Source organism: Sinohyriopsis cumingii, unplaced genomic scaffold (genome assembly GCF_028554795.1).
Source record: "Sinohyriopsis cumingii isolate HCF-2022 unplaced genomic scaffold, ASM2855479v2 utg000069l, whole genome shotgun sequence".
NCBI lineage: Eukaryota > Metazoa > Mollusca > Bivalvia > Unionida > Unionidae > Sinohyriopsis > Sinohyriopsis cumingii.
The window spans coordinates 1,975,200-2,003,199 of NW_028315867.1; positions in this window are offsets into that span (position 1 = coordinate 1,975,200).

The window sequence follows — 28,000 nt, forward strand, 5'->3', positions numbered from 1 at the left end:
GAGCACCAAAAAGAACACTGATACCCTACTTGGTAACAGGTCTTTTTTATACTGGAACGCGTCGCCAATGATTGTCTTTACGTCGTATTAGTTTGAGGACAGGCATGACACGTCGTGCAGGGGTACGTAACGGCCTAAATCGAGCCAGTTCTTGCTTGGACAAATCCAGTAAACTTTGTAACATGCCCGATCTTTCATGGACTTTGATTTTGGGAGAAGGTACTTTGTGAGCAGCAGCCATTGCCACCAATTGGAGGGTCCTGCCACTGGGGAAGTTCTTTTGGGGGTCATCAACGGAGACGTTCTTGGTGTGATCAACGTCTCCAAGTACTCTTCAGTTCCTGGTGTCATCAACGGAGAAGTGGACAAACGTGAGGATGCCGGAGACGCAGTCACTGCCGTGGTGGCAGATCGTGGTTTGCGAGTGTAAGGTTGCGTCCTGGCCGAAGTACCTTTCTTGCGACTAGTTTTCTTCTGTGGACTTTTCTTTTTCTGGGGACTTTTTCTCTGTTTCTTTTTCTGGGGGCTTCTTTTCTTTTTCCGGGGTGGTGGTGGTGTCTGGTTAGAGGAGGGTCCCGCCACTGGAGAAGTTCTTCGAGGGGACCTGGTCTTTTTATTTTTCTTCTTGGGGCTTCGTTGGACTTTTGTCTTGGGTATAACTTTGGGGGCATTAGGATCCCATCTTAAGAGAGAGCGAATGATGACCCCTCCTAGAGTACCGCTCCCTCCAGGTTTCAAAATGATTTGTTTTTTGGTTTGAGTGTCGATGCAGGGATCGGCCAGTTGAACCAAAGCGACTTTGTTTCGATCGAAAAAGCGTTTGGTTTGATGAGGAATCTGAATGATTCCTTGGAGTAATTGACGTGCCGTCACCGTGAACCATCGTAAGACTTCTTTCAGACTAGCTTCTAAGACACGAGCTCGTGTTTGTGGATTTTTTTCTCGACTGATGCCATGCAAGGCACGAATCAATTTGACGGGAAGATGCGACTGAAGGGACGTCATGTTCACACTGTGTGAGACAGACGATAAAGGGTCTGAGGTTTTTATAGATTTTTTTATGGGGAGTGAAATGAAGTCGAGGACGGAGACGTGTACAGGACAGGCCCTCCGTCTTGGCACCAGTGGTGAAACAAGTGGGTACGAAATCGCAAATCCTCGGGAGTCGTAGGCTTCAAATCGACGAGTAAATAGGCGTGTGGTGTTTGAGTATCATCGTCGTACGCCTGAGTCAGCCAAGGCGTTCCTGACTGTTTGGCTAAGACTTGCACTTGCGATTTATCTCGAGGACTTTTAAACAAGACCACGTAATGCGCATTGAGACTGATGGTGCGATGGGCTTTACTTTGTTGAAACAAATTTTGGGTGATGTAAACGACACTGGCATTACGGTGATGCCCTTTGCGCGTGAACCACAGTTTAATTTCTTCTTCGTCTTCTCCTAACATGTCGTCGAAAATGACCAAATGGGTTTGACGGGAGTCAGAGACGATGCCGTCGTCTTCTTTAGGAATGCCTTCCACAAACACGATGGAATCGCCTTGACTTTCTCGCAAGAGGCTGTACGCCGATTGCCACTCTTTGTAACACCACACGATCCGTTGAGGTGGCCGATCGATCAAATGATGTTTATGTTCGATCAAACGTTTGACGAATTCGGTTTTGCCTGAACCGCTAGGTCCAGCAATGAGCATGTTAAAGGGATGGCGAAGATACAAAGCCTCCCAACTGGCACGATCTAAGTGTTCGTCGATGACTTTGACAGTAGAGGAAGATGGAGCAGAGACAGTAGAGGTAGTCATTGTGTGAGAAATGTCACTTGTTACACCAAAACAAACAAGACAAGAGTTTATATACTTTTTCAGAACACGTTTATTGAATGTTTTTTTTTTTCAAACATGAATACGAAAGACAAAAATACATAAAAGCCAAAGGCTTAAGTACAAGAATAAGAGGCACATGATAACTATGAACGTGGAATAAAAACAAGTGTCTGTACAACATGTTTTGGGTAATGTTCTAACCAGTTCTATAGTAGGGGGTAAGGTCACACAAGTGTCCTCCCGAAAGGGTCTTTCAGGCCTGTCCACGACAGTCCCGTCCTGGGTGACGGGTTCTTCTGGCACCGTCACTAACACGGGTTGAAAAGTAACTTTTTTCCTTGAACAACTCTCGTGCATACTGGGCCACTTCTTGGGTCCAAGCCTCAAAACCCCATTCTTTCCAGGCACGGACATCTGTCCAATGGGGATGTAAGTCACAAGCTACACACACATCGTCATACACGTCTTGGGTAGCTAAAAGTTGACGAATCTTTTTTTCCTGTTGAGGTCGAGAAGAATCCAGATGAAAACGCAAGGCTTTGAGCAAAAGGAGTTTTTCGTGACCATTTAAGGCCATTGAGGTGGTAAGTACTGGTCGTAAAGAGTCCACAAAGAATCGGCTGGTAAACGAAATCCCAGAAAACAAGTCACTAAGACACACACCACTTGTCGTCCCAAATTGAATGGATAAAATTCTTGTAATAATTGATGGTAATGATCCACGGTTTGAATATGGTCATTGAGTACCTTCCACGGAATCTGTTGAATGATATGTGACATAATCCGTGGCATGGCAACTTGATTTTATAGTGTCTTTGTTTCGGAAGCAATAAAGGTAATTTCTAACCAAACATGTTCGTTCTCCAGTAGGGAATTTAAATGTTACATACTGTAACTGAAACATCAGAGTTTGTCTGGATGTTTCGTCTTTTTCTAAGCAGATTCCATGTAAAAAATGTTGGTAATCCTTTAACCCGTCTTCCTCAATACGTTGCAGTAAGTGAATCTCGAAGTAACCAAAATTACGAACGTCTAGTCCATCATCATCATCATTCTCTCAACTCCTCAGGCAAGCCCAAAATGTTCTCTTGTAAAGTATCCATAAGTATATACACTGTTTTTGGAATCCTTGGGTGGTGGCCAATAGCCTCGTTTAACTTTGTGCCTAATGTAATATCCACTCATAATCAGTCTTCTTGCACTTTGGAACATAGCATAATTTAAAAACGGACTAATCACTTTGAGTTTGCGTTTCACATGTATTTTGATCAGTTCTCGGTAAATGCGTTCTCTCAACTCCACAGGCAAAGCACGAATGTTCTCTAGCAAAGTATCCATGAATAGGTCATACTAAATCCTCTTTGGTCTGACACAAGAAATGTACTGTTTGTACAAACATGGTTTTACTTCAGTGTCGAATTAAAATCGTTCAGTCACTAATTTGCACATTACAATTCGTTCAGAAGTTTCCTCTTTCACCAAGATGACATTGTGTTCAAGATGTTGGTAATTCGTTAACTCTTCCTCTGGAATTCGATGCAGTACGTTTACAATGATGTAGGTAGAATCGCCCATACCAAACCAATCCTTTTTAAAACTAGAGGATCGTTGATCAATGTCTGTCCGATGGAACACTTTCAGTTGAATCAATCCTTGTATAGCCTTCAGGTACCAGTGGTTCAAACACCGGTGACGTAACGGATGCAATTGTTCTTTACGTTTCACTTGTATTTTGACCAGCTCTCGGTAAATGCGTTCTCTCAACTCCACAGGCAAAGCACGAATGTTCTCTTGTAAAGTATCCATGAACAGATTATGGTAAGAAGTTACTTCAATGTCTCGGTCCCACTAAGGGTAAGTAATGACAATTCGGTGACCATCGAGCATGTTCTACGTAGGCCGAATCTTGCGGTTCCCAGTGGTGAAGTGACACACCGCAACTGAAGCACTTGACTTTATCTCCTTCGCCCAAGTAGAAAAATCCGGTTCTGGCTAATTCTTCGGGGATCGGTCCTCCCAGATACTTAGGCCATTTTCCTTTGAACGATTGAAGACGATTTTCAAAGTCGCAGTATTCCGACAAACGCACAGGAAACGAATATTCGTCTTTCACAGGTTCGTTTCGATGAGGGTTGGGTGACATGAACAGGAGTTTGCTCAGGGCTGGATGACATCCGTAGGGAGGTAAACGTGAAGGTCGACATTCCCCTTTAAAACGAAACTCAGTAAAATGTCCAAGAGGACGAGCGGCATCACTTTCGCATCCCACAGGGTTGACACGCACAGCATCACTTTCCATGATAGGGGTAGGGACACTAAAGTTCCCATGATGCTTTACGGCATCGCTCAATTCACAAGGTACAGCATCGTACCCATCGCAAGGCTCACAATCGCATTCCACTTCAGAAGCCTCACACTTGAATTGTGCCTTTCTAAACAACTTGATCTGTGTTTCTCTGAAAGTATTCATCTTGTTCGCTCGGTCTTGGTAGTCACAATGAATTATAATCTTGCCTAGGGTTCCTTTTTATATACAGACCAATACCGACGTGACCGTACGGCAACGTAAAGTGATTGGGAAGTCGCACTCGCTTCTGGTATACAATTTGATAGACTTTTTCCAAGGGTCGACTGACGATGTGGTGAGTGGGTAAACGTACCATCTTGTTCGGTTGATAGGTGGTCACTTTAAAGTTTCCATCCTCTCCCGATTGCAAGGCTTCTTTCAATACCCCAAAGTTGACCACTCGACTGGTACGATGATTCAGAGTCAGTCCTTTCACTTTGCACGTCGTGTGCACTTCTCCTTGTTTGTCCCGGTATTCGTAGCCGTAATTTTTGGGACCGCCACTGACGAAACTTAGAATCTTGTCGTCGGGATGCTCGTCTGTCCAGGCTCCTAAACGGTCTCCTTCGATGTCAGGGTGATGTTGAATCGGGTGATGGATGTAAATGCAACTGTCCGCGTCAAAGTACAGGACGCGTTCCCCTAACAGTTCTAAAGCTTCGTACAATTTTAAGCGAGCATGAGCTGTCACGTAAGCCGCAATGATGACATTTCCAAAAGGGTCGTCTTGTACAAAGTCCAGATCTTCTTCGTAATTGACCAAGATCAAATCCTCGCGAACGACGTCCACGTGTTTCATGTATTTGGTTTTGTCGTGAATCATCTGGAAGTAGCGGGAAGGTTCTGTCAAATATTCCGTCTTGGGTAAACACGGTCGTTGTGCCATTTTACCCCACAAGCAATTTAACATCACTTTGGCAAACGATCGCCTGCCCTCGTTTTTATCGATGTGGTCTAAAGAGATGCCTTCTTGTCCGTAGTATTTCTCTTTGAATTGTATTTGGTCTTCTGGAGTGTGACACCAGGAAGGATAGCCGCTGGCTTCTTGTTTCAGTTTCAAAAAGGCATCCACGTAGTCGGCGAAAATACCTTTCTGACTGGGATCACCCTTGTGGTATTGTTGTGTCTTGGGAAAGTGGTAAATTTCGTACACTTCTAACAGTTGGTATCCCATGTCCAGAGCTTTGAACAATTCTACGCTGACCCAGTTTCCCGTCAAGGCACGTTCTTCCTGGGTGTGATGGCAAGGCTGGTCTTGGTTGCACGTTTCGGCACAAGTACGGCACAAGGGAAACATCAGTTTGCCTTGACAATGGTGAGGTAAGACGGGATGGTAAAGGTTCGTGGGAGGCAAAACTTTACACTTGATCAAGCCTTCGTATTGTCGAATGTTTTTCAGGTCGATGTGTTCCGTCAGCAATTGCGGGTGCCCTACAGGAAAGCGACAATATTTGCACACGTAGGGATACAGCGAACACACGTCCAAGTATTTGATTTCTTCTCCTTTCTCTTCGTCGGCTTGGTACAGCAAACAGGTGGCATTGGTCCTTCCTCCGTACAAACTATCCCTCGGGTTCAACGGCTCCATGAACTGGTAACTTTCCACGAGGCGTTTAAACTCGTGTTCCCACATTTCCACCACTTGGTATCCTTGCTGTTCTAACTTTTGGCCTCGCTGACAAGTGTCCTGGTACAAGTCTTCCATGGTCCGTTGTAAAAACTGATTTTTAGTGTCATGGTCAGGGTAACAAACGGGACATCCGTGAAATAAGCAACCGTTAAACTCGTACACGATCTTGGGGTTTTCTAAGTCTCAGCCATCGACTGAATACGTTCCGATGGTCTTTTCGCCCCCTCCGTTGCGGGCATGCTGCATCCACTTGTCTTCCTTGTCGCACAAGTAATGTAACCAACGTAGGGCTTTGACCGAGTATTGACGTTTGACATAGTGGGTCGTTTGAGGGCTGATGACAGCCACGGTGTTTTCAGGCATGAATCGTTGTCGATACACTAAGGAACACGCTTTGGCAATGGTGCAAGCTTCTTTCACAGGATCGACCCCTCCGTGTTCCATGAACAGTTGTCGAAATTTTCCACAGCAACGCCGTAAAATGTCCACGTCGGAACGACAATACTTTAGCATTTCTTCCTGAAAGTCGAAAGGGTCCGAGGCGTGAGCCTGGTACCAAGCGTAGAAAGCTTCTCGTTGTTCGGTACGCATGTTGTCGGGGTCGTAATAGTGAGCCTCAGGTAAATGGGGTAGAACGGCGTGTTGATTGGCTTCCGTATTGAAAAAGTGTGGAAAGTACCCTTTAGCCATTTCTGTCATTCCAAACGTTTTAGGCATTCGACTCAAAGGCATGGCCAAATAGCTCATCGAATCTTTAAACTGCACTTGTCCCACTTGCATGAATAATGATTTTGGCTCCGTTCAAAGTCACTTTAGGACGTTCGGTGCCTTGTTCTGTATAGTACCTCAAAAGAAACTGTCCATCGTATCCGGAGAAATTGTGAGCCATCACCGTGGCATGACGATGACAATCTCCGTAACGTTCGATGTCCTCTTGGCTCCACGTCTTGTCGATGGGGTCTAAGACCCATCGAGCGAAATCGGCTAGCGTGTTCGGTCCCCGAAAGATTTTTTCACGCCCTCCAGGAATCTTGCTGCAGTAAGGGCAATGACTGAAAATAGGTTCTTGAATGCACTTCTCGCACGCTCGATGAGCCACGCAGAAATTAGGAATGTGAATGCCGGTCTCTTGCATGCATTCGAAATCGAAAAAGATGAAATTGCCTTTCTTCTTGTGACCGTCCTCTTTCTCTGGTGGGGGTTGGCATTTTTGCACGTAACATTCGTGTTCCAAGTCCACGATGTGGTGACAAATGCGACATACGTGTGCCTTGGCATTGTTGGTAAGTATGCCTTGTCCACACGTAGGGTACAATCTCTGGAGTTGACAAGCACATTTATTCTGTGAACCTTGTGTTTTCAAATGTTGCTGGTAACAGGCAGGGCTGACAAACGTGCGCAGACAAGTTGAACAAGGCACTGGTTCTTCGCTCAGACAGGGTGGAGAGGCCAAACATTCTGGGCATTTCAATCCACAATGCTTGTGTTGCTCTCGATTGTTATAATCATAATCACATTTCTCACAATAATAACTGTATCCCAGGAATCCGGTGATACTGGTAATGGTATCGAAATGGTCATCGTGATAATAAACATGAATGTATTTTCCGTCCTTAAAATCCTGGCCTCGAAACAACAGAGACCCGCGCATTTCTTGAGGGTGCACTTTCAAGGTGTATCGTGGAGCTAGGGCATCTTGCAATTTTTGCATCTCAGGAATACCACAGGGTGTGTCTTTGGACAGGCCAGCTTGTTGCAACAGGAGTTCTGCTTCGTTTCGTTGTTTGGCTCGATCGGATCGTTGAATAGTGTTCCAGGTTCTTTTCCATTCTGTCGTGTCGTTCTTGTTGGCATAGGTTCGTCCCACCACGATGGCACGGGCTAAACACATCTGGTCATGAGGATTGTGAATTTGGACAAGGCTACGCTTAATGCTGCGAAGCTCGTTCACCAATAACATCTTTTTGCGTCCGGTCCCTTGAGGAGGAGAGACGTGGGTCATGTCCAATGTGGCTTTTCCATCGGTGATGTCAAACTGGTCATTAGATTGTTGCACGTGTTGAATCTTGTCCATGACTTTGGAAGCGGTCAATTCTGCAGGGGTGCTAAACTCGATCCAAACAGGGGATTTCAACCGTCGTGTTGTATGGAAAGTCTCAAGCGATCGTCTTCTTTGGGTTGACATTGTCGCTTGAGTGCAGTGAGCAGAGAATCCCACACCCCAGTGATAAACCCTTCTGCTTTTTTTAACGGCACTTCAGCCTTGAAATCTTTAAATTTCACCGTGTATTTGTAAGCCGTGGTTCTAAATTTTCTAGATGAGCGCTTTTCCGTCTCTCGAATGGAATAGTATTTTTCAGGGTTGACTAAGGGTGGTGAACTTGGTTTAGAGGTTTCAAATTCTGGTTCACTCATGTCCTCTTCAAAATCACTGGCATGAATTTGTGCCAAGATTTCAGCTCTGGTACGAGGCGATAGATCACGTTTCTGCCTATTACTTTCTTCTTCTTTCTTCTCGAATGAATGGGATCGTTTCATCTTGAGTGCAAAACGTCAAATGACTCAAGTGTAAACACCATAAACTAATTTATAGTCATGGCAGACCAGCGTATATAAAAAGGGTGTGTGTCTTGTCCTTTCACTATTCATTTCAGTCTCAAGCCGAGCACAACGATGGAAGAGACTAACCAAATCGAACGTTTCGTCAAAGCTTTGTGAGGGGTCATTAGAAAATTCTCTTCAGACCAGCCGACGGACTACTCTCCTTCCTTTCGAGATAAAAGTCAAGATACTTGCTATATCTGTCAGAAGAAAGGCATTGGTCTTCAGAGTGTCCAGACCGTCAAAAAAGAAAAAAAACAGGGGCTAAAAAAGACAAAAGTAAAGATACCTGTTATTATTGTCAAGAAAAAGGACATTGGTCTCCAGATTGCCCAAAAAAGAAACAAGAGGAATCAGAAAAAAAGAGGAATTCTTCAGAAGAAGAGAGGGATTCTTCAGAGGAAGAGAGGGATTCTTCAGAGGAAGAAGAGGAAGAAAGAAGACAATTCTATTTACAAGAGGCAAAGAAACAGGAGAAGAAAAGAAGAAGGGAAGAAAATGAGGAGAAAGAAGAGGAAAAGACGATGAAGAAATTCAAAAAACAGAGAGACTAAACAAGGAGAAAGAAGAAGTCAATGAACTTTTTATTAAAGTGTTGTGTTGTGAATTGTGAATTGGATTGTAAAAATGGATAAAAGAATAAATTAATGATATAAGGTAAGTGTCTTTGAGTTTTGATTTTAAAATAAGAACGTACACTCACGCACTCATACACAGAAACGTACTATAAGGGTAAAATGGGTGGGTTTTTTTTGAGTTATTGGCAAATTGAAATTGTATTTCTTTTCGAGAAATGTGGGTGGCCCTGAAAAGGGCCTTTTTTTTCTTTATGGTGTAGGGGTGAGTTTAAGCAATCAACTTTAACTGCCTTAAGCCTTTGCCACGGCCAAGACCTACTTCTGGACTGCGTAATGTTAATGATGATGATGATTGGGTTGAAATCACTAAGGGTGGTACGGTAGGCTTAGTCACAGGGTTAACGTGTTTAGCTCGGGAAGGTCGTATTCTCTTCGGTCGTGATAAAGAAGTCTGATACATTTGTTTCAGACTTCTTAACTCCGCTAAAATGTCCAACAGTAACGTTACCGTTTGATTTTCACCCTCTTGTTTCTTTGCTGCTACTTATTCTTGCTGTTGTTTTTTTCTTACCTCTTCTTCTTCTTGCTGCTGTTGCTGTAGGAGAAAAGCTTGTTCCGCTTCCTTTTGTTGTTGTATAAATTTCTCCAATTCTTCTTTCTGTCTCTGTCTAAAATTCTCCACTTGCGGTAATGAAGAAGGTAACACAGGTTCCGGAACAAATTCTTGCGAGGAGAGAAAATCCACAAAATCCCAATTCACCTCTTCTGAAAGTAAGTCCGGGTTCCCTTGGACAGTCTCCCCTGTTGGTGCACCCCAATGAATCGTTTTCTGTGTTTCCGTCTTGTTGAATCACTGTCGCATAGATTGACTGCACACAAGCGCTAACGAATCTATATAGACCACGTGACGTCACAGACTGTTCTCTTCGGATTGGATGCGAGCTGACTGAATTTTGTAACGCGTGTTTGGATTGGTGAATGAACTCAATCCGTTTCAATCCTACCTCTACCTACAAATAAGCGCAATTCACTGCATTGATTCACCTGTTCTCGTCGCTTCAAGATGTGGACCACAGTAGAATCATCCACCCTTGTGTCTTCCATGATGTTCAGAACGGACAAGCTCATGTATGTCCGATCCAAGTGGACCGTTGTCCACAGGACAAACACCAGTTTGTGGATACGTAGGATCTACGTTGAAAGACAAGGATGCCTGAAAAGAGTGCTGATTTACGGACCAACAGTGAGACGCAGCCTAAGAACAAGAAGAAGACCAATGCGGTGCCCTTTATGTTAATGAATACATTAACATAAACCCAAAGGCCCTTTTCAGGGCCAGCCATATTTCTCGAAAAGAGATAGCCTTTCAATTGCCTACCCCTTTCTTTAAATTTAAATTTAAATTTAAATTAAAAAAAAATTAAAAAAAAAAATAAAAATCCCATATTCAATTCCCCTTTGTCCCTAAACAATCCCCCAAACTCTATTCCCCATGTTAAATTCCCCTTGTACGTATATCGGCCCACAATTTTTCCCCATGTTAATTCCCCTTGTACGTATATTAACCCACGATTTTTCGCCATGTCAAATTTCCATTGTACGTATATTCACCCAGGGGTCTCCGTAATGCTAATTTCCATTGTACGTATAGTGCCCCACTTAACTACTGGGGGTACTTGTCAAAATAAAGAATATGGCATTCTAAAATTTCTTATTTCTAAGTTTCGTCTTTTGCCTCAAACACCATAATATCCCATAGTAATTCACAGAAACGTGATTTATTGGTGTAATTTCAAACGTCATTGCCTTTAAGAAGATATAGTAAAAGAATTAACTTTTGAGGAAGCCTGAGATCACAAATCACCATCTCGAGTTCGGCGTTTTGGCGTGTAAATATTAAATGTATTTTTTCTTCATCGTCATAACAAAAGCTAAGTGTTCACGCAAATGAAATAATATTGGAGTTTTCTTGTCCTTTACCAGGAATTTGGACCCGCATATCAAGTACAAACCATGACTCGGACATGTAAAATTTATCTTACTTCAAAGTACACAATAATGCAGTTTATAATACGAAAAAGTAGTAAAGAATGTTAAATCAGGTGAATCGATAGGAAAGTAATTGCAGTGGTTAATCATATGTCTGACTTTGAATAAAAGAGACCATTTAATTTTTCTTGATTTAGAGGATTTTCTAACTTTACTTTTAAAATTTATAAAATAAAAATCGGTTCCTAACTTGAGATATCTTGCTTTGATTTAAAGCCCGAAATCCCTACTACATTCATTATAGAAGATAAAAATATTAATTAACTTGAAGCAAAAATAGTATCGGTTTTCATTCATCGCATTGTTTACTTTGTAATTTTTCTAATATATTTCGTGTTTTAAACAGAAAAGTCATTTATAAACCTCACAATTAGACAATAGTTTTTTTTGGTTGACAAACCCCGTCTAAAATATCTGTGTCAACAACGACCAACGTGTGGCTAATGGGTCAAAGTTCAACTTTTGTTACTTCTAAGTAGTTTCATTAAACTATTGAAATTTTGAGGATGCATGAGATTCATGGTACACCAAAGTGGCCATCTCGAGTTCGGCTTTTGGCATATAGCCAATAAATATATATTTTCTTCCTTGTCGTGACAAAGGACATATGTTCAAACGAGTGATATAATATTGGATTTTTTCTGTGTCCTTTACCAGGAAGTTTTGACCTAAATAAATATCACCATTGTGATCACATAAAACTATTAAATCCGATATTTAATATATGTATATCCGCAGTGCACTGTATTTGCAATCTGGAACTAACATAAAATATTATTAGCAAAGAATCACAAGTATGTTAAAGCAAGTGAACCGACAGACAAAGATATATATATATATATATATATATATATATATATATATATATATATATATATATATATATATATAAAGATAGATAGATAGATAGATGGATATATAGATAGATTAGATATAAGGGTACATAGATAGATAGATAGATAGATAGATAGATAGATAGATAGATTATTCGACTTCGAATGAAAGACGGACCATTTGACTTTGTATTATGTCATATAGGTCGTTTTGTACACACTGCAAGTCAGCTATAAACCATAAAATTCGAAATCAATTGTATTGGTTGTCTTACACCATCTAACCTATCTGTATCGACAACGACCAACGTGCATCTAAAGTTCGGGAGTGGTATGTTATGGTGTACTTGTCAAGATAAAGAATATGGCATTCTAAAATTTCTTATTTCTAAGTTTCATCTTTTGCCTCAAACACCAAAATATCCCATAGTTATTTACAGAAGCGTGATTTATGGGTCTAATTTCAAATTGCATTGCCTTTAAGAAGATATCGTAAAAGAATTAGCTTTTGAGGAAGCCTGAGATTCAGGGTACACTACAAATCGCCATCTCGAGTTCGGCGTTTTGGCGTATACATATTAAATGTAGTTTTTCTTCCTCGTCATAACAAAAGTTAAGTGTTCAGGTGAGTGAGATGATATTGGAGTTCTCTTGTCCTATACTAGGAATTTGGGCCCAAATATCAAGTACAAATCATGAATCAGACATGCAAGATATTTATCTTAATTGCGTCGCAGCACACTATAATGACTTTGAATAAAAAGTCCACCCATTTATTTTTTATGATTAGGAGCATTTGTTAACTTTATTATTTTAAATTAATTTTATAAAATTCGGATCCTAACTTGAGTACACCTGCTCTGATTTATATAGCCTGAAATCCTTACTATATCCATTATGGTTTTCACAAATATTACTTAACTTGATGCAAAAGGAAAAATGGTATCGGTTTTAATTCATACATTATTTACTTTATATTTTTTCTGATATATGTCAAGTAATAAACACCAAAGTCAACCATAAGCCGTACTTTTCGAAAATATTTGATCTATGTTGTCAATCCTCATCTCACCGACCTGTGTCACAACGACAAACGTTTGTGCATCACCGATACACATGCAAACACGACAATATTGATCAATAGATATTTTTAAAACTCTGCAGTAGAAATGACAAAATTACTTTTGAAACCCTCCGGTGTCCTTTATATCAAACATGTAGTAAAAGATCTGATTGTTGGTTGAGCTTTATCTCGTATGGCCATCATACTCATGCAGATTGTGAAACACAACAGGAATTTGTATTTGACTTGGTTTAATTCATAATTGTAAATGGCGTGCACTGTGTATAGCTCCTCTACACGCTCCAGTGATGTGGCAGTCGTTACAAACTGTGCTTATAATTTCAGTTTCATTTAAAGCGCCATCACAATCCAACAATGAGTGGCCACATGAAACTCACAAAATGTCATCAATGGCCATAATCCTGTGGCTGGGTGAAAGAGAAGTTGTCAAATCCAATTCGCTGTAACTTCAAGCGATTCAAGAAATACAGCATCTAAGTCCTTACCTCAATGTAATATTCGTGTATCAGTTTGTACATCAGTTGTAAAGTGGGTCACTATAGCCTCAATGGGAATTAGCATTACAGAGACCCCTGGGTCACTATATCCTCAATGGGAATTAGCATTACAGAGACCCCTGGGTCACTATAGCCTCAATGGAAATTTAACATGGAGAAAAATCGTGGGTCACTATAGCCTCAAGGGGAATTTAACATGGGAAATAGTTTTGGGTCACTTTGCCTCAAGGGGAAATGAACATGGGAAAAAGTCTTGGGTCACTCTAGCCTCAAGGGGAATTGAACATGGGAAAAAGTCTTGGGTCACTCTAGCCTCAAGGGGAATTGAACATGGGGGGAATAAAGTGTGGGTCTATTTAGGGACAAGGGGGGAATTGAACATGGGATTTTTTTTTAAATTTAAAAAAGGGGTAGGCAATTGAAAAGTCATTCTCTTTTCGAGAAATATGGGTGGCCCTGAAAAGGGCCTTTGGTTTTTTTTCTTCTTCTTCTTCTAACTCCTTAATTTCTTCCACCATCCTCTTATTTTTTCCATCATTCTTTTCTTCTTCTTTTCTGTTTCCGGCATCCAGTCCGGGTGACCCATGGCTCGGAACTTCTCTTGGATTTTCATCCAATTGTTGTTAAGCCGCTCAAACTCTTCCTTTTTCTTTTTGTTTTCCACATCTTTTCTTTCTTCCCTCCATTTCTCTTTAATCTTCTCTACTTCTTCCTCCATTACTTTTCTCATCAGATCTTCCCCTTTCTTCACCTTGTCCAACCCCCATTTTACATTCCTCCACTCTGTCCAGTACAATATTTTTTCTAGGAAGCACCGGACTTTGATGACATGATCCAGTGCTTCCTTCAAACTTCCCACTCTGAAGTAAGGTGGGTTAATGAAGCCTCTTGACTTATTGACTTCTTCTTCAATCATCCCTGCTATGATATCTCTTGCTGTCTTTAGGCCTAGAACTTGACTGGTTACAAAGTCTTTCATATCTCCATGCCTCCATTCCTCTTCTATTCTTCCTACAACATATTCTACATCCATTATCCAAAAATAGATGTCTCTCAATAGATTAAATAGAACTGATACTTGAGTCATTTTGTCTCAGTTATTCCTTAGAATGGTTCCAAAAATCAAACTTTGTGGGTTCTTATAGTGAAAGCGCGGACGTGATGGAAAACATCCCCCTAAAATCATAAAATTGATCTTACCTAGATCATGACCAAACAACGCGCGGACGTGAAAGAAAACATCCCCTACTTTTCTCATTTCATGTAATATACTATCCACATAAGTGAAGCAACATTTAACAAACCCCAAATCTACTATTTACACACGCAAATCATTAAAACTAAATCCATAATCTACTATCCACACAATCGTACGTGAGCCGTTACAAAACCCAAACTATACTCTCCACATACGCTAAGAAACAATAAAGAAGCCCATAATCTACTATTCACACCAACGTACGTGAGCAGTTACAAACACAAACACAAACACACAGACACAAACACACAAACACATACACTCGCACTATGAAAAAAGAGTTAGTGTTTATATTCACACTACTCTACCTACACACACACACACACACACACACACACACACACACACACACACATTGGCAGATTGATGGTTATTTCTTTTCTAGAGTATTGGGTAGCCCTGAAAAGGGCTGTTGGGTTTTTTTTTTTTGAACTCCAGATGCACCTATCTAATGATGGCACCTTCCTGGCCTGGCGCCACACACGCATCTTCTTCCGCAGTCTCCTTTCACCTTTCTTCTTGGGAGTGCAGAGGCGGGATGATTGGCTTCAGCACCCCAATCCTCTGTCTCTGGTATCTTGTAAGTCATCCTCTCTCCTATTTTCTTTTCCTCCTCTTCCCTCTCTCTTCTCTCCTCCTCTTCCTTCTTTATTCTTGCCTCTTCTACTATGGCTTCCGCGGATAGTTCATTTACTTTGCGCCTGGCATATTCCAGGTGCATCTAGAGTTCTAGCAGTTTCACAATTCTGGTGTTCATTCTTCTGGTGGTGTTGATCAATCAACAAGGGTAGCTAGAGTGCCGAGCGAGTTTCAATTTATACTAAAAGCGCGGACGTGATGGAAAACATCCCCCTGAAAACATAAAATTGATCTTACCTAGATCATGACAAAAAAAAAAAAACAACGCGCGGACCTAAAAGAAACACTCACTCACTTTTTTATGCTACCCATTCCTATTATAATTTTTTTTTCATTAATCACTTCAATAGACTATCCACATACGCAAAGCAATCCAATCCAACCCCAAATCTACTCTCCCCACACCTCAAACACCAAAAAAGTGAGCACTTACAAACACACAATCCTATACAAAAAACAATCATATACACAAACACATACCCTCACATTTTTAAAAAAAGAGTTAGTGTTTATATTCACATTACTCTACCTCCACACATTGGCAAATTGATGGTAATTTCTTTTCTAGAGTATTGGGGTAGCCCTGAAAAGGGCTGTTTTTTTTGTTTGCTATGGCAATCTTTTTTAGTTTCTAAGAATGCGATGTCCTCTGAGGATAAACTTTCTGGCGATAGGTCTGCTTCTTCGGAAAGAGAAGAAGAACTATTTGGTGTCGATACGACAATCGACAAAGCCTATGTCAGGTTCAGGTTGTTGTTGTTGTTGTTGTTGTTGTTGCTGTTGCTGCTGTTGCTGCTGCTGTCTCTGAAGTCTGTACTTCTCTGTCCATTCTTCTTTTTTCCTGTTCACTTCTTCTCTGAAGAGCTCTTCTATCAGGTCTTCAGTGACTTTTAGCATTCTCACATTCTCTATCTCTTCTGGTTTCGGTATCGGACTGTGTCTGACCCTAAGCAAATTCACGTAGGCTCCGTTTAGCTTAGCTAGTTTGGAGCACATCTTCATAGGAGGATGAGTCGACAATGGATGGTTAGACTGGAAACTGCCCCGGTTCTTAAAGTCAAAGCGCGGACGTGAAGGAAAACATCCCTCCACGGTTTTCGAGCCGTAACGTTCAATGAGTGCCATGACAGGGATAGTAAGAAGTGAAAGAGCATGAATCAAACATTCTTATAGCCAAACAAAAGACAAAGGCATTTTTGTCTTCAAAACACAACATTTTTTATTCAAAAATCACTTAACACTAACCAACAACAACTCTAACAATTTTTAACAATAATCCAACATTATAACATCAAATATTTTTTTCTTCAAATGACAAACATTTTTTCTCTATTGACAGTCTACCTTAAACAGGGCTGACAACGTTGTGAATGAAATTGTGATTTCCACTGTTGGATATCATTAGGCCATTGATGGACACTACGTTTCCTAGCTTGAGACAAAAGATAAGCATAATGGTCACAAAACCATCGATCTACTTTCACATCGTTTCTAGAAGAAGAACGAGGATCAAAGTGAGTCACTAAATGTTCTAAGGAATAGCCCAGGCTGCGATGATGCAGAAAATACACACAATATTGTCCACACACCAAGGAATCTGTGCCTTGTAATTTCACATTATTGAATCGGGTGGTTTGAGCATTTCTTCTCATAAAGTCAATGATATCGTCTTCCAAAGGAGGCAATCCGTACGAATCGAAATATTCCACACATCCTTCTTGAGGAAAGTAGACGGCTACCCAGTGGGTTCCTGGGAGATGACTGTCGTCCGTGTTGATCACGTACGCTTGATGGTCTTGAGGTTTGCGATGAGGAAGTTCATCTTTAGCACAGACGACAGGATTCCAAGAAGCCGTATACGAACTGTGGTTCAAAAGGTAATAAAGTTCCCAGGTATCCATTGTTTTTTTTTTCTTCTTCACAGGTAACAATAAGTCATCAATTCGATCCTGACTTTTTGCTTGAAAATGTCTGACAAATAACCGTTTCTTCGTTTCGTCTCCTCACTCTGATTCAGGAGAGCTTCGATACGATGGATTTCTTGAGCGGTTAATGGTGGACAAGAATGTTCACGCAAGTTTTTATACCACTGGTGTAACACGTCTTCGTCCGAGATGAGACTCCAAGCTTCGTCCAGATACTCGTCCAATTTTTCTTCTTGACTCAACATCAGGCATTTATCGTGTTGAATCTGACTGGGATGATCGTTTTGACATCCATAACAATTCGTCTTGATCAATTCCGTCATTTTTTCCACAAAGTGTTTGGCAAAACAGCAGACTAAATGGGCTTCTTGTTCTGGCCATCTTGACTTCATCATGACAACTTCGTCTTTGTCTTGAGATTCTTCTCCTTCCACGGTCTCCTCACATTCCATCTCCAAAGTTTCTCCACTAGGTAAAGAGGGATAACAGTCTTCCATGGTTTCTAAAAATCTAGAATGACTTCTCTCAAACTGTTGATTTCTATGGTATTATCGAATTCTGCATACAGGATGACGTTCACTGTTGCTAGCAGTTCTTTTGCAAACTGAAGTTCCACACGAATCTGGCCGGATTTTATAGGGTGAAAATGTCCCTCGTCGCTGCCTTGGTCTGGAGTGAAATCAAATGCCCACAAAGCATAACCTCCTGCATAATCTTCGTACGTAATACCGTGACTGGTGTTGGTTCCTAACTGTCCGGTGGCTTCGTACAGGGACAAGTACGACCTCAAGTAATTCATCTTCTCGTCACTAAAGTCAGGTTCGAAAGGTTGGGTACACAAGGTCTTGCCATCGCGACTGACTTCGATTTTCTTCACGTTGAAGTGTTGAAAGTTGGAAGGATTTTGAGTGAAGGCTCCGTTGAAGGCTGAATTCAAGACCATACCAAGGATTAAACGCTTGGGTAACTGTCCCTGAAGCAGCTGATCTTCGATCATGGAATGCTGTCCAGCAGGAATGGTGAACGTTTTCACTTCCACACGTCGTATGGGATACTTGGCGGTTGTTCTGCTCAACGTCTGACTGATGTCGTTTCCCACTTTAGGTAACACTTCCACGCGTCGTACGTAGAGTTTGGCCTCCTCGATTTTGCTTTTGGGATTGCCAGCAGTTTTATCAGCCAACAAATGGAAAGCGGTACTGCTACGATTCAGTCTCAAGCGGACATTGACCCCGTTCAGCAAATATTTCTCTTGCAACCACATGTCCAAATGCAAACGATCCATCAGTTCTAAACTCTTTCCACCTAAGATTTTCTTTTCTCTTTCCTCAAAGCCGCTATTGGTTCCATCTGTTTTGTCGAACTACTCCGCTTCGTCAGGTTCCCATAGCACGCAAGCATTGAGATGAGTATCCTTGTCATCTATTCCGTACGTCAAGAGATTTTCCAGGTAGGCACAGTAAGGGTATGTATCCATGCTGCTACTGACTAGTTTGTTATTCAAGTACAAGTTCACTGAGCTGAACAAGGAATGCATGAAATTGTTGACGGGAGCTATATTCTCAGTGTCTTCTACTACACCATTATCCTTATCTAGAACTTTGACTTTCAAGTACAAGTAACTGCTATTCAGATCGATGTAATCTTCGTGTTGTCCCTTGATTTCAAACTCGATGGGAGCGGAATCGGCCAATGAGGAGACGGGATGAAATTCCACCCACTGGGATTCTTGCATGGTCATCATAGTGGGGGGCATGGCAAACAGATCCAGTTCTGTCTTGGAACAAGCACAAGATTCTCGGTGCATCACTTTGTTCTGTTCTTTCTCAATAATCGAAAACGTCTAAGTCTCGAACGGTTCTTCTTTTCTTGATCTTTCTCGCTTGAAGTCTGGTGAAAGGGTGTTTTCTTCGTCGTCGTCTCTTTCTGCCTTGTCCTTGCTGAATGCCTGATTCGGTAGCGTGCAGGGCATTTATAGGTGTGTCTCGTCGGCCCAAAAGGTCTTTACCCGTTTGCAGCAAAACAGTTTTGCCAGCCCTCATGAAGGCTTCTTTAGGGTTTTGTTTGTCGATGATGACATTTTGGAGAAATTCTTTGCCTTGTGTCAGTGCCGCATCTTTGAAGGCGTGCAATCGGCGTGTCACCATCGGTTTCAACACCGGAGCCACCGAACGAAAGGCGGATTTTAACATGTCTCCTAAACCGTGTCCTAGCTGTCGTGCAACCCCTCGGTACACTGGATACATGGCTTACTTACGAGTCGTGAGAGAACCGTTTTCGAAAATGGAGTTTCACCGTGACTTTTCCTTTGGTGAATGGAATATTTTGTCCCAAATCTCCTTTTATAGCAATGTTGACCGTGTCCAAATACAACTTGCTGACAGGCAAATAGTGAGGATGGACAAATTCGCGGTGGACGTCGTAAGTGTTCCCACCTTCCTCGTCAGTGGCTGTGACAGAATTTACTTTGAAAGGAATGACACGCAGTAACGGCACGGAGGTGTGTCCCACCACGTTGTACTCCACCACATCGGAGTACACGAACATCAAATTCAGTCCTTGGTTGAGTTCTACCGGGAAACGAAAATACCTCGCAAAATGCATGTCGTTGTCAATCTCTGCTTTCTCAATCTTTTTGGTCTGCTTATCCGTGACCAAATTGAGGTCTACACCCAAAATGTCATACAATCCAGGGCAAAATTTAATACGTATAATTCTTTCCTCACTTTGAAATATGATGAGTAGACGGTGAGACTGTTTGTGGTACTGAATGGTGACACGTTTTTCTACTTTGGTCAGAACGTTGCAAAGGTTGCATAGAATTTGTCAGCGATGGCCTCCACCAGATGTTGACCACTAAAATAATGGCCTGAGTTAATTTTAAAGTGATAAACGAAAAGAGGAGGAGAAGAGTCACTGCGGGGTAATGGGTCCTTTGCAGAATGTGAGATATGTTGAGGACTGCCCGTCATGTGTTGCTGCAGTGTTGGGTCCAAAATTTCGACGTCATGATTGTTTTGAGTTTCAGTGATGTTTTTGATTTGTGTTGGGTGAATCATCTCTACCAAAGCTACTTCCCAATGGGCTTCGTGATCTAAGGGGATGGCCTGAGGTAATTTGGCCGTGTAACAGCACAACGTGTTGTGGGGAAACACCTCCATGGAACTGTCACTGGGTAAGGTTAAGTAAAATTGGTTTTGGTGACTCATAATTCCAGAGTTCTGTGGCTGTCCGAGGGGTTATTACTGGACGTCAGAGGCGTGTCTCCGCCCAAAATGGGGTTGTTGTTGTTATTGGAGTGGTGACTGACACTGGCACTGGACACAAGGTTCCCGTGGTTCCCGTTGGAAGAGAATTTCAGGGAGGGATTGGGAAGAAGGTAACCGATGCAACTGCTCAATAAAATGGTCCACAATTGTTTGTCTCCTTGTTCCAAACTCAGATTGGCGATGGCTGCCCCGATGACACAATACACCACGAAGATTTGGCAGAAAAAGACGATTTGCGTTTAAGGCACACGTTCTCCACACCAAACCCACAAGGGTTGTTTTTTGTAAATCTTGCAGAGAAGAACTAGGTGAAGCAGTGGTCGACGTAGCTGCGTCTGTGTGAAAGGGCATGATGGTCACTTCTTTTTATAGTCGATGACTTGCGAAGCGTCGATCCAAGAATCAAAACTGGGTGGATATCCTTTCCAACGTACTTTGACTTCTTTGACACGTCGTTTGCCCACTTTACGGGTTCTGCGTTCGAGAACGCTTTCGATGTCGTACACGTCCTCTTCTTTTTGGTGACACGTTGTAACTCGGGCAAATAAAACGTTCCTTTGAGCACTTCTCTGTTCATGTCTTCCAATTTATAGACGGCAGGATGACGGTCATGCACTCGTCCAGTGACGCGAAACAATTCGGTCGTCCAGTTAGGTAAGTAACCTTTGTCGAAAGTGCGTTTGGTTTTGCCAATGCGCACCCAATCTCCTACAGCCAACTGTCCACTTTTCTTGGGGACAGGCCTCGTCGGGGACGTACCAAACAGGCGCTCAAACACCAACACTTCGTTCTCGGGAGTCACTTCTTGCGGGGCACGTCCGATGCTTCGATGGTAAGATTGGTTGTACACTTGCACCAGGTGCGGTAAGATGTCGATGTACTTCAGAGTGTGGTGATGCGTAAAATATTTCCACATGCGTTCTTTCAAAGTGCGTTGAAAACGTTCCACGATGCTGGCTTTGGTTTCGGGATTCTCGGTGGTAAAAAAATGAATGTCACGTTTCTTTAATTCTTTTTGGAAAGCTTGGTTCAGAAATTCGGTGCCTTTGTCCGTTTGCCATCGAAGAGGGTGACGACCGCTTTGTTTCAACACCCGTTGCAGGGCTCGCACTGACTCGCTGATCGATTTGGAAGTCAAGGGCACGACCCAGGCAAATTTGGAAAAGACGTCGATGACACAAAACAAATATTTGTAGCCACGATTGTAGCTGGCCAAATGAGAGACATCGGGTAATTCGGCTTGCCATTGATGATCGATGCCTTCCACTCGGGTGCGACTTCTGGCAAACTTGCGTCGAATGGGTTTGTGTAAAGTGTAGGTAGCTTGTTCTTGTAACCATCGTTGCACTTGAGGTAAACGGAGACTTTTCAATCGAGTTTTGGCAGCACGATACAATTTTTGAACTCCTGCATAACCTGCAGGATGGGAGGGATCGTAGTAAATGCTGGCTAAGACTTTTTCCATTTTTATTTTTTTGTGTTGGTTGGTGTGTTAATAAGGCACCCACTCTTGGAGGATGCTACTTTTTTTCTCTTGGGGTATTTTCTTGGATTGCAATGCTTTGCGTGTGCGACCGGCAATAGGTGTTGAAGAGGAGGATGTCTGTCTTCTGTCTTCACTTTCTTTTTCTCTTGTGATGAAGAAGGGGTGGCCATCATCTTTTTAATCCATCCAATTCTGGAGGTAGGTGGTGTTGTTAACTTGCGTACTTTTTCTGGTGGAGTTTGAAACCCTTCTTCTTCTTCTTCTTTTCCTTTTTCTGTCTTGGTCACTGGTACTGGTGGTACTGGTACTGGTACTGGTACTGGTGATGGTGCTGGACTTTTCATCAAGGTCTTAAAATCTTTCGGAGTAGGTAGAGCTGTTTCGTCTAAAGGTTTCTGATGAAAGAGTTGCAGTCGTTGCAAAAGTTGACCGTATTTTTGCGATTTTTCTGTTTCGGACAAATCTTGGCGATCCATCAAGGACTGCAATTCGTGTTGCAACTGGGACATCTGGCTCAAATTGGGATTGGGAGGTAAATGCGGGGTGCGTTGTTCTTGCCACCGATGGTATTCCATCCATCGTTTGTAAGGCACTAAAGTTAGTTTTCGTCCTTCCATGGGGTTATCCGGGGTCGATTCTGAGATCTTGGGACTTCCGAAGGCCTTCTTATCTTGCTCCCACCAGTCCTCCCAACATGGTTCCCAAGACTCCTTTCAGTATCGGGAATAACAAGAGGATTAAAATGCCTCCACGTTGGACCAACATCTTCTTCTTTTGACGAATGGGAATTTTCTTTTGAACCATTTGGCGAAGAACGTGACGATGCTTGCTTAAGCATTGTTTCTGGTGTTTGGACAAAGGGATCGTGCCTTTCAAGACGTTCAAACAGCATTCGCACACGGTATTGATGACCTCTTTGGAGGACGATTGAATGAGTTTTTTTCGTAGGGGTGGAGAAGCTTTGGACAGGACAGATAACATGTCCCCATGTTTGACTAAACGTGGTGGTAGTCCTTTCCTTTTCTTTCCTTGGGGTTTTCTGGAGGGTGACATCTTTGAGTCTTCAGGAGCACCAAAAAACACATACCCCCGACTTGGTCACACACCTTTTTTATACTGGAACGCGTCGCCACTGATTGTCTTTACGTCGTATCAGTTTGAGGACAGGCATGACACGTCGTGGAGGGGTTCGCAATGGACTAAATCGAGCCAGTTCTTGCTTGGACAAATCCAGTAAACTTTGTAACATGCCCGATCTTTCATGGACTTTGATTTTGGGAGAAGGTACTTTGTGAGCAGCAGCCACTGCCACTAAATTGGAGGGTCCTGCCACTGGGGAAGTTCTTTTTGGAGTCATCAACGGAGAAGTTCTTGGTGTGATCAACGTCTCCAAGTACTCCTCAGTTCTTGGTGTCATTAATGGAGAAGTGGATGAACGTGAAGTTGCCGGTGACCGTGTCACTGCCGTGGCAGGTCGTGGTATGCTAGTGTAAGGTTGCGTCCTGGCTGAAGAAGAAGTACCTCTCTTGCGACTAGTTTTCTTCTGTGGGCTTTTCTTTTTCTGGGGACTTTTTCTCTGTTTCTTTTTCTGGGGGCTTCTTTTCTTTTTCCGGGGTGGTGTCTGGTCAGTGGAGGGTCCCGCCACTGCAGAATTTCTTCTTCTCCTTGGGGACCTGGTCTTTTTCTTCTTGGGGCTTCGTCTGACTTTTTTCTTGGGGATAACTTTGGGGGAATTAGGATCCCATCTTAAGAGAGAGCGAATGATGACCCCTCCTAGAGTACCGCTCCCTCCAGGTTTCAAAATGATTTGTTTTTTGGTTGAGTGTCGATGCGGGGATCGGCCAGTTGGACCAAAGCGACTTTGTTTCGATCAAAAAAGCGTTTGCTTTGATGAGGAATCTGAATGATTCCTTGGAGTATTTGACGTGCCGTCACCGTGAACCATCGTAAGACTTCTTTCAGACTAGCTTCTAAGACACGAGCTCGTATTTGTGGATTTTTTTCTCGACTGATGCCATACAAGGCACGAATCAATTTGACGGGAAGATGCGACTGAAGGGACATCATGTTCACTCTGTGTGTGAGACAGACAAAAAGGGTCTGGGGTTTTTATAGATTTTTTTTATGTGGAGTGAAATTAAGTCGAGGACGGAGACGTGTACAGGACAGGCCCTCCGTCTTGGCACCAGTGGTGAAACAAGTGGGTACGAAATCGCAAATCCTCGGGGGTCGTAGGTTTCAAATCGACGAGTAAATAGGCGTGTGGCGTTTGAGTGGCATCATCGTACGCCTGAGTCAGCCAAGGCGTTCCTAACTGTTTGGCTAAGACTTGCACTTGCGATTTATCTCGAGGGCTTTTAAACAAGACCACGTAATGCGCATTGAGACTGATGGTGCGATGGGCTTTACTTTGTTGAAACAAATTTTGGGTGATGTAAACGACACTGGCATTACGGTGATGCCCTTTGCGCGTGAACCACAGTTTAATTTCTTCTTCGTCTTCTCCTAACATGTCGTCGAAAATGACCAAATGGGTTTGACGGGAGTCAGAGACGATGCCGTCGTCTTCTTTAGGAATGCCTTCCACAAACACGATGGAATCGCCTTGACAGTCCTGTCCTGGGTGACGGGTTCTTCTGGCACCGTCACTAACACAGGTTGAAAAGTAACTTTTTTCCTTGAACAACTCTCGTGCATACTGGGCCACTTCTTGGGTCCAAGCCTCAAAATCCCATTCTTTCCAGGCACGGACATCTGTCCAATGGGGATGTAAGTCACAAGCTACACACACATCATCATACACGTCTTGGGTAGCTAAAAGTTGACGAATCTTTTTTTTCCCGTAGAGGTCGAGAAGTATCCAGATGAAAACGCAAGGCTTTGAGCAAAAGGAGCTTTTCGTGACCATTTAAGACCATTGAGGTGGTAAGTACTGATCGTAAAGAGTCCACAAAGAATCGGCTGGTAAACGAAATCCCAGGAAACAAGTCACTAAGACACACACCACTTGTCGACCCAAATTGAATGGATACAGTTCTTGTAATAATCGATGGTAATGATCCACGGTTTGAATATGGTCATTGAGTTCCTTCCACGGAATCTGTTGGATTACATGCGATAAAAGTCGTGGCATGGAAGCCTGTTTTTATAGTCTCTTTGTTTCGGAAACAATACACAGACATATTCGTTCTCCAGTAGGGAATTTAAATGTTGCATACTGTAACCGAAACGTCAGACTTAGTTTAGAAGTTTCCTCTTCCGCTAAGTAGATTCCATGTAAAATATGTCTGTAATCCTTTACCTTGTCTTCGTCAATGTGTTGTACTAAGTGAATCTCGAAGTAAACAAAATGATCAACACGTGGATCATCGGGGGCTTGGAAGTATTGAACAAGGTCTGACCACTGAAACAATTTCTGACTAATCAGTTCTTTTATACCATTCAGGTACCAGTGGTTAAAGATGTGGCGACGTAACGGATGCAATTGTTCTTTACGTTTGACTTGTATTTTGACCAGCTCTCGGTAAATGCGTTCTCTCAACGCCACAGGCAAAGCACGAATGTTCTCGTGTAAAGTATCCATGAACAGATTATGGTAAGTTACTTCAATGTCTCGGTCCCACTAAGGGTAAGTAATGACAATTCGGTGACCATCGAGCATGTTCTACGTAGGCTGAATCTTGCGGTTCATAGTAATGAAGTGACACACCGCAACTGAAGCACATGACTTTATCTCCTTCGCCCAAGTAGAAAAATCCGGCTCTGGCTAATTCTTCGGGGGTCGGTCCTCCCAGATACTTAGGCCATTTTCCTTTGAACGATTGAAGACGATTTTCAAAGTCGCAGTATTCCGACAAACGCACAGGAAACGAATATTCGTCTTTCACAGGTTCGTTTCAATGAGGGTTGGTTGACATGAACAGGAGTTTGCTCAGGGCTGGATGACATCCGTAGCGGGGTAGACGTGAAGGTGAACATTCCCCTTTAAAACGAAACCCAGTAAAATGTCCAAGAGGACGAGCGGCATCGCTTTCGCATCCCTCAGGTTTGACACGCACAGCATCCCTTTCCATAATAGGGGTAGTGACACTAAAGTTCCCATGATGCTTTACGGAATCGCTAAGGTCACAACGTACAGCATCGTACCCATCGCAAGGCTCACAATCACATTCCACTTCAGAAGCCTCACACTTGAATTGTGCCTTTCTATACAACTTGTTTTGTGTTTGTCTGAAAGTATTCATCTTGTTCGCTCGGTCTTGGTAGTCCCAATGAACTATAGCCCCTTTTTATACTAGTCGCAATGCAGTCTCCAGCTTGTACATCTTTCCCTTTTTACGTTTTTTATGTCTTGTCTTGGAAGGTACCGTCTCTAAGGTACCGTCAACATTGTACCGTAGTGTGATGGGTGGAAAGGCCATAGAAAGGTAAGGGCAGTGGAGACAACATCGAGTATGTTCCAGAATAGCTGAATCTTTATAGATACATAGATCCATTCGTAACTTCAGTCCGCAAGCGAAACACTGTACCTCGTATCCCAATCCTGACTCAGGTCCCAAGTAGACAAATCCTGTTCTAGCTAAAACATGCGAAGAAGGTAATCCTTCCCTATCCGTAGGCCATTTCTGAAACGTGTCCAATCGACGGGCACAATCACAATAGTCAGGTAAGAAGACTGGAAAAATGGTAGGGTTTGAACTAGCAGTTCTCATCGGGTTTCTCACTCGATTCTTGCTGGGGCGAAATCATCTTTCTGGTGGGTGACTATCCTCTTACAACCAATGTTTTATACCAACGTGTCCATACGGTAAGGTGAAATGATTGGGAAGTCGAACTCGCTTCTGGTACACGATTTGATAGACTTTTTCCAAGGGTCGACTGACGATGTGGTGAGTGGGTAAACGTACCATCTTGTTCGGTTGATAGGTGGTCACTTTAAAGTTTCCATCCTCTCCGGATTGCAAGGCTTCTTTCAATACCCCAAAGTTGACCACACGACTGGTACGATAATTCAGAGTCAGTCCTTTCACTTTGCACGTCGTGTGCACTTCTCCTTGTTTGTCCCGGTATTCGTAGCCGTAATTTTTGGGACCGCCACTGACGAAACTTAGAATCTTGTCGTCGGGATGCTCGTCTGTCCAGGCTCCTAAACGGTCTCCTTCGATGTCAGGGTGCTGTTGACTCGGGTGATGGATGTAAATGCAACTGTCCGTGTCAAACTACAGGACGCGTTCCCCTAACAGTTCCAAAGCTTCGTACAATTTTAAGCGAGCATGAGCTGTCACGTAAGCCGCAATGATGACATTTCAAAAAGGGTCGTCTTGTACAAAGTCCAGATCTTCTTCGTAATTGACCAAGATCAAATCCTCTCGAACGACGTCCACGTGTTTCATGTATTTGGTTTTGTCGTAAATCATCTGGAAGTAGCGGGAAGGTTCTATCAAATATTCCGTCTTGGGTAAACACGGTCGTTGTGCCATTTTACCCCACAAGCAATTTAACATCACTTTGGCAAACGATCGCCTGCCTTCGTTTTTCTCGATGTGGTCTAAAGTGATGCCTTCTTGTTCATAGTATTTCTCTTTGTATTGTATTTGGTCTTCGGGAGTGTGACACCAGGAAGGATAGCCGCTGGCTTCTTGTTTCAGTTTCAAAAGGCATCCACGTAGTCGGCGAAAATGCCTTTCTGACTGGGATCACCCTTGTGATATTGTTGTGTCTTGGGAAAGTGGCAAATTTCGTACACTTCTAACAGTTGGTATCCCATGTCCAGAGCTTTGTGCAATTCTACGCTGACCCAGGTTCCCGTCAAGGCACGTTCTTCCTGGGTGTGCTGACAAGGTTGGTCTTGGTTGCACGTTTCGGCACAAGTACGGCACAAGGGAAACATCAGTTTGCCTTGACAATGGTGAGGTAAGACGGGATGGTAAAGGTTCGTGGCAGGCAAAACTTTACACTTGATCAAGCCTTCGTATTGTCGA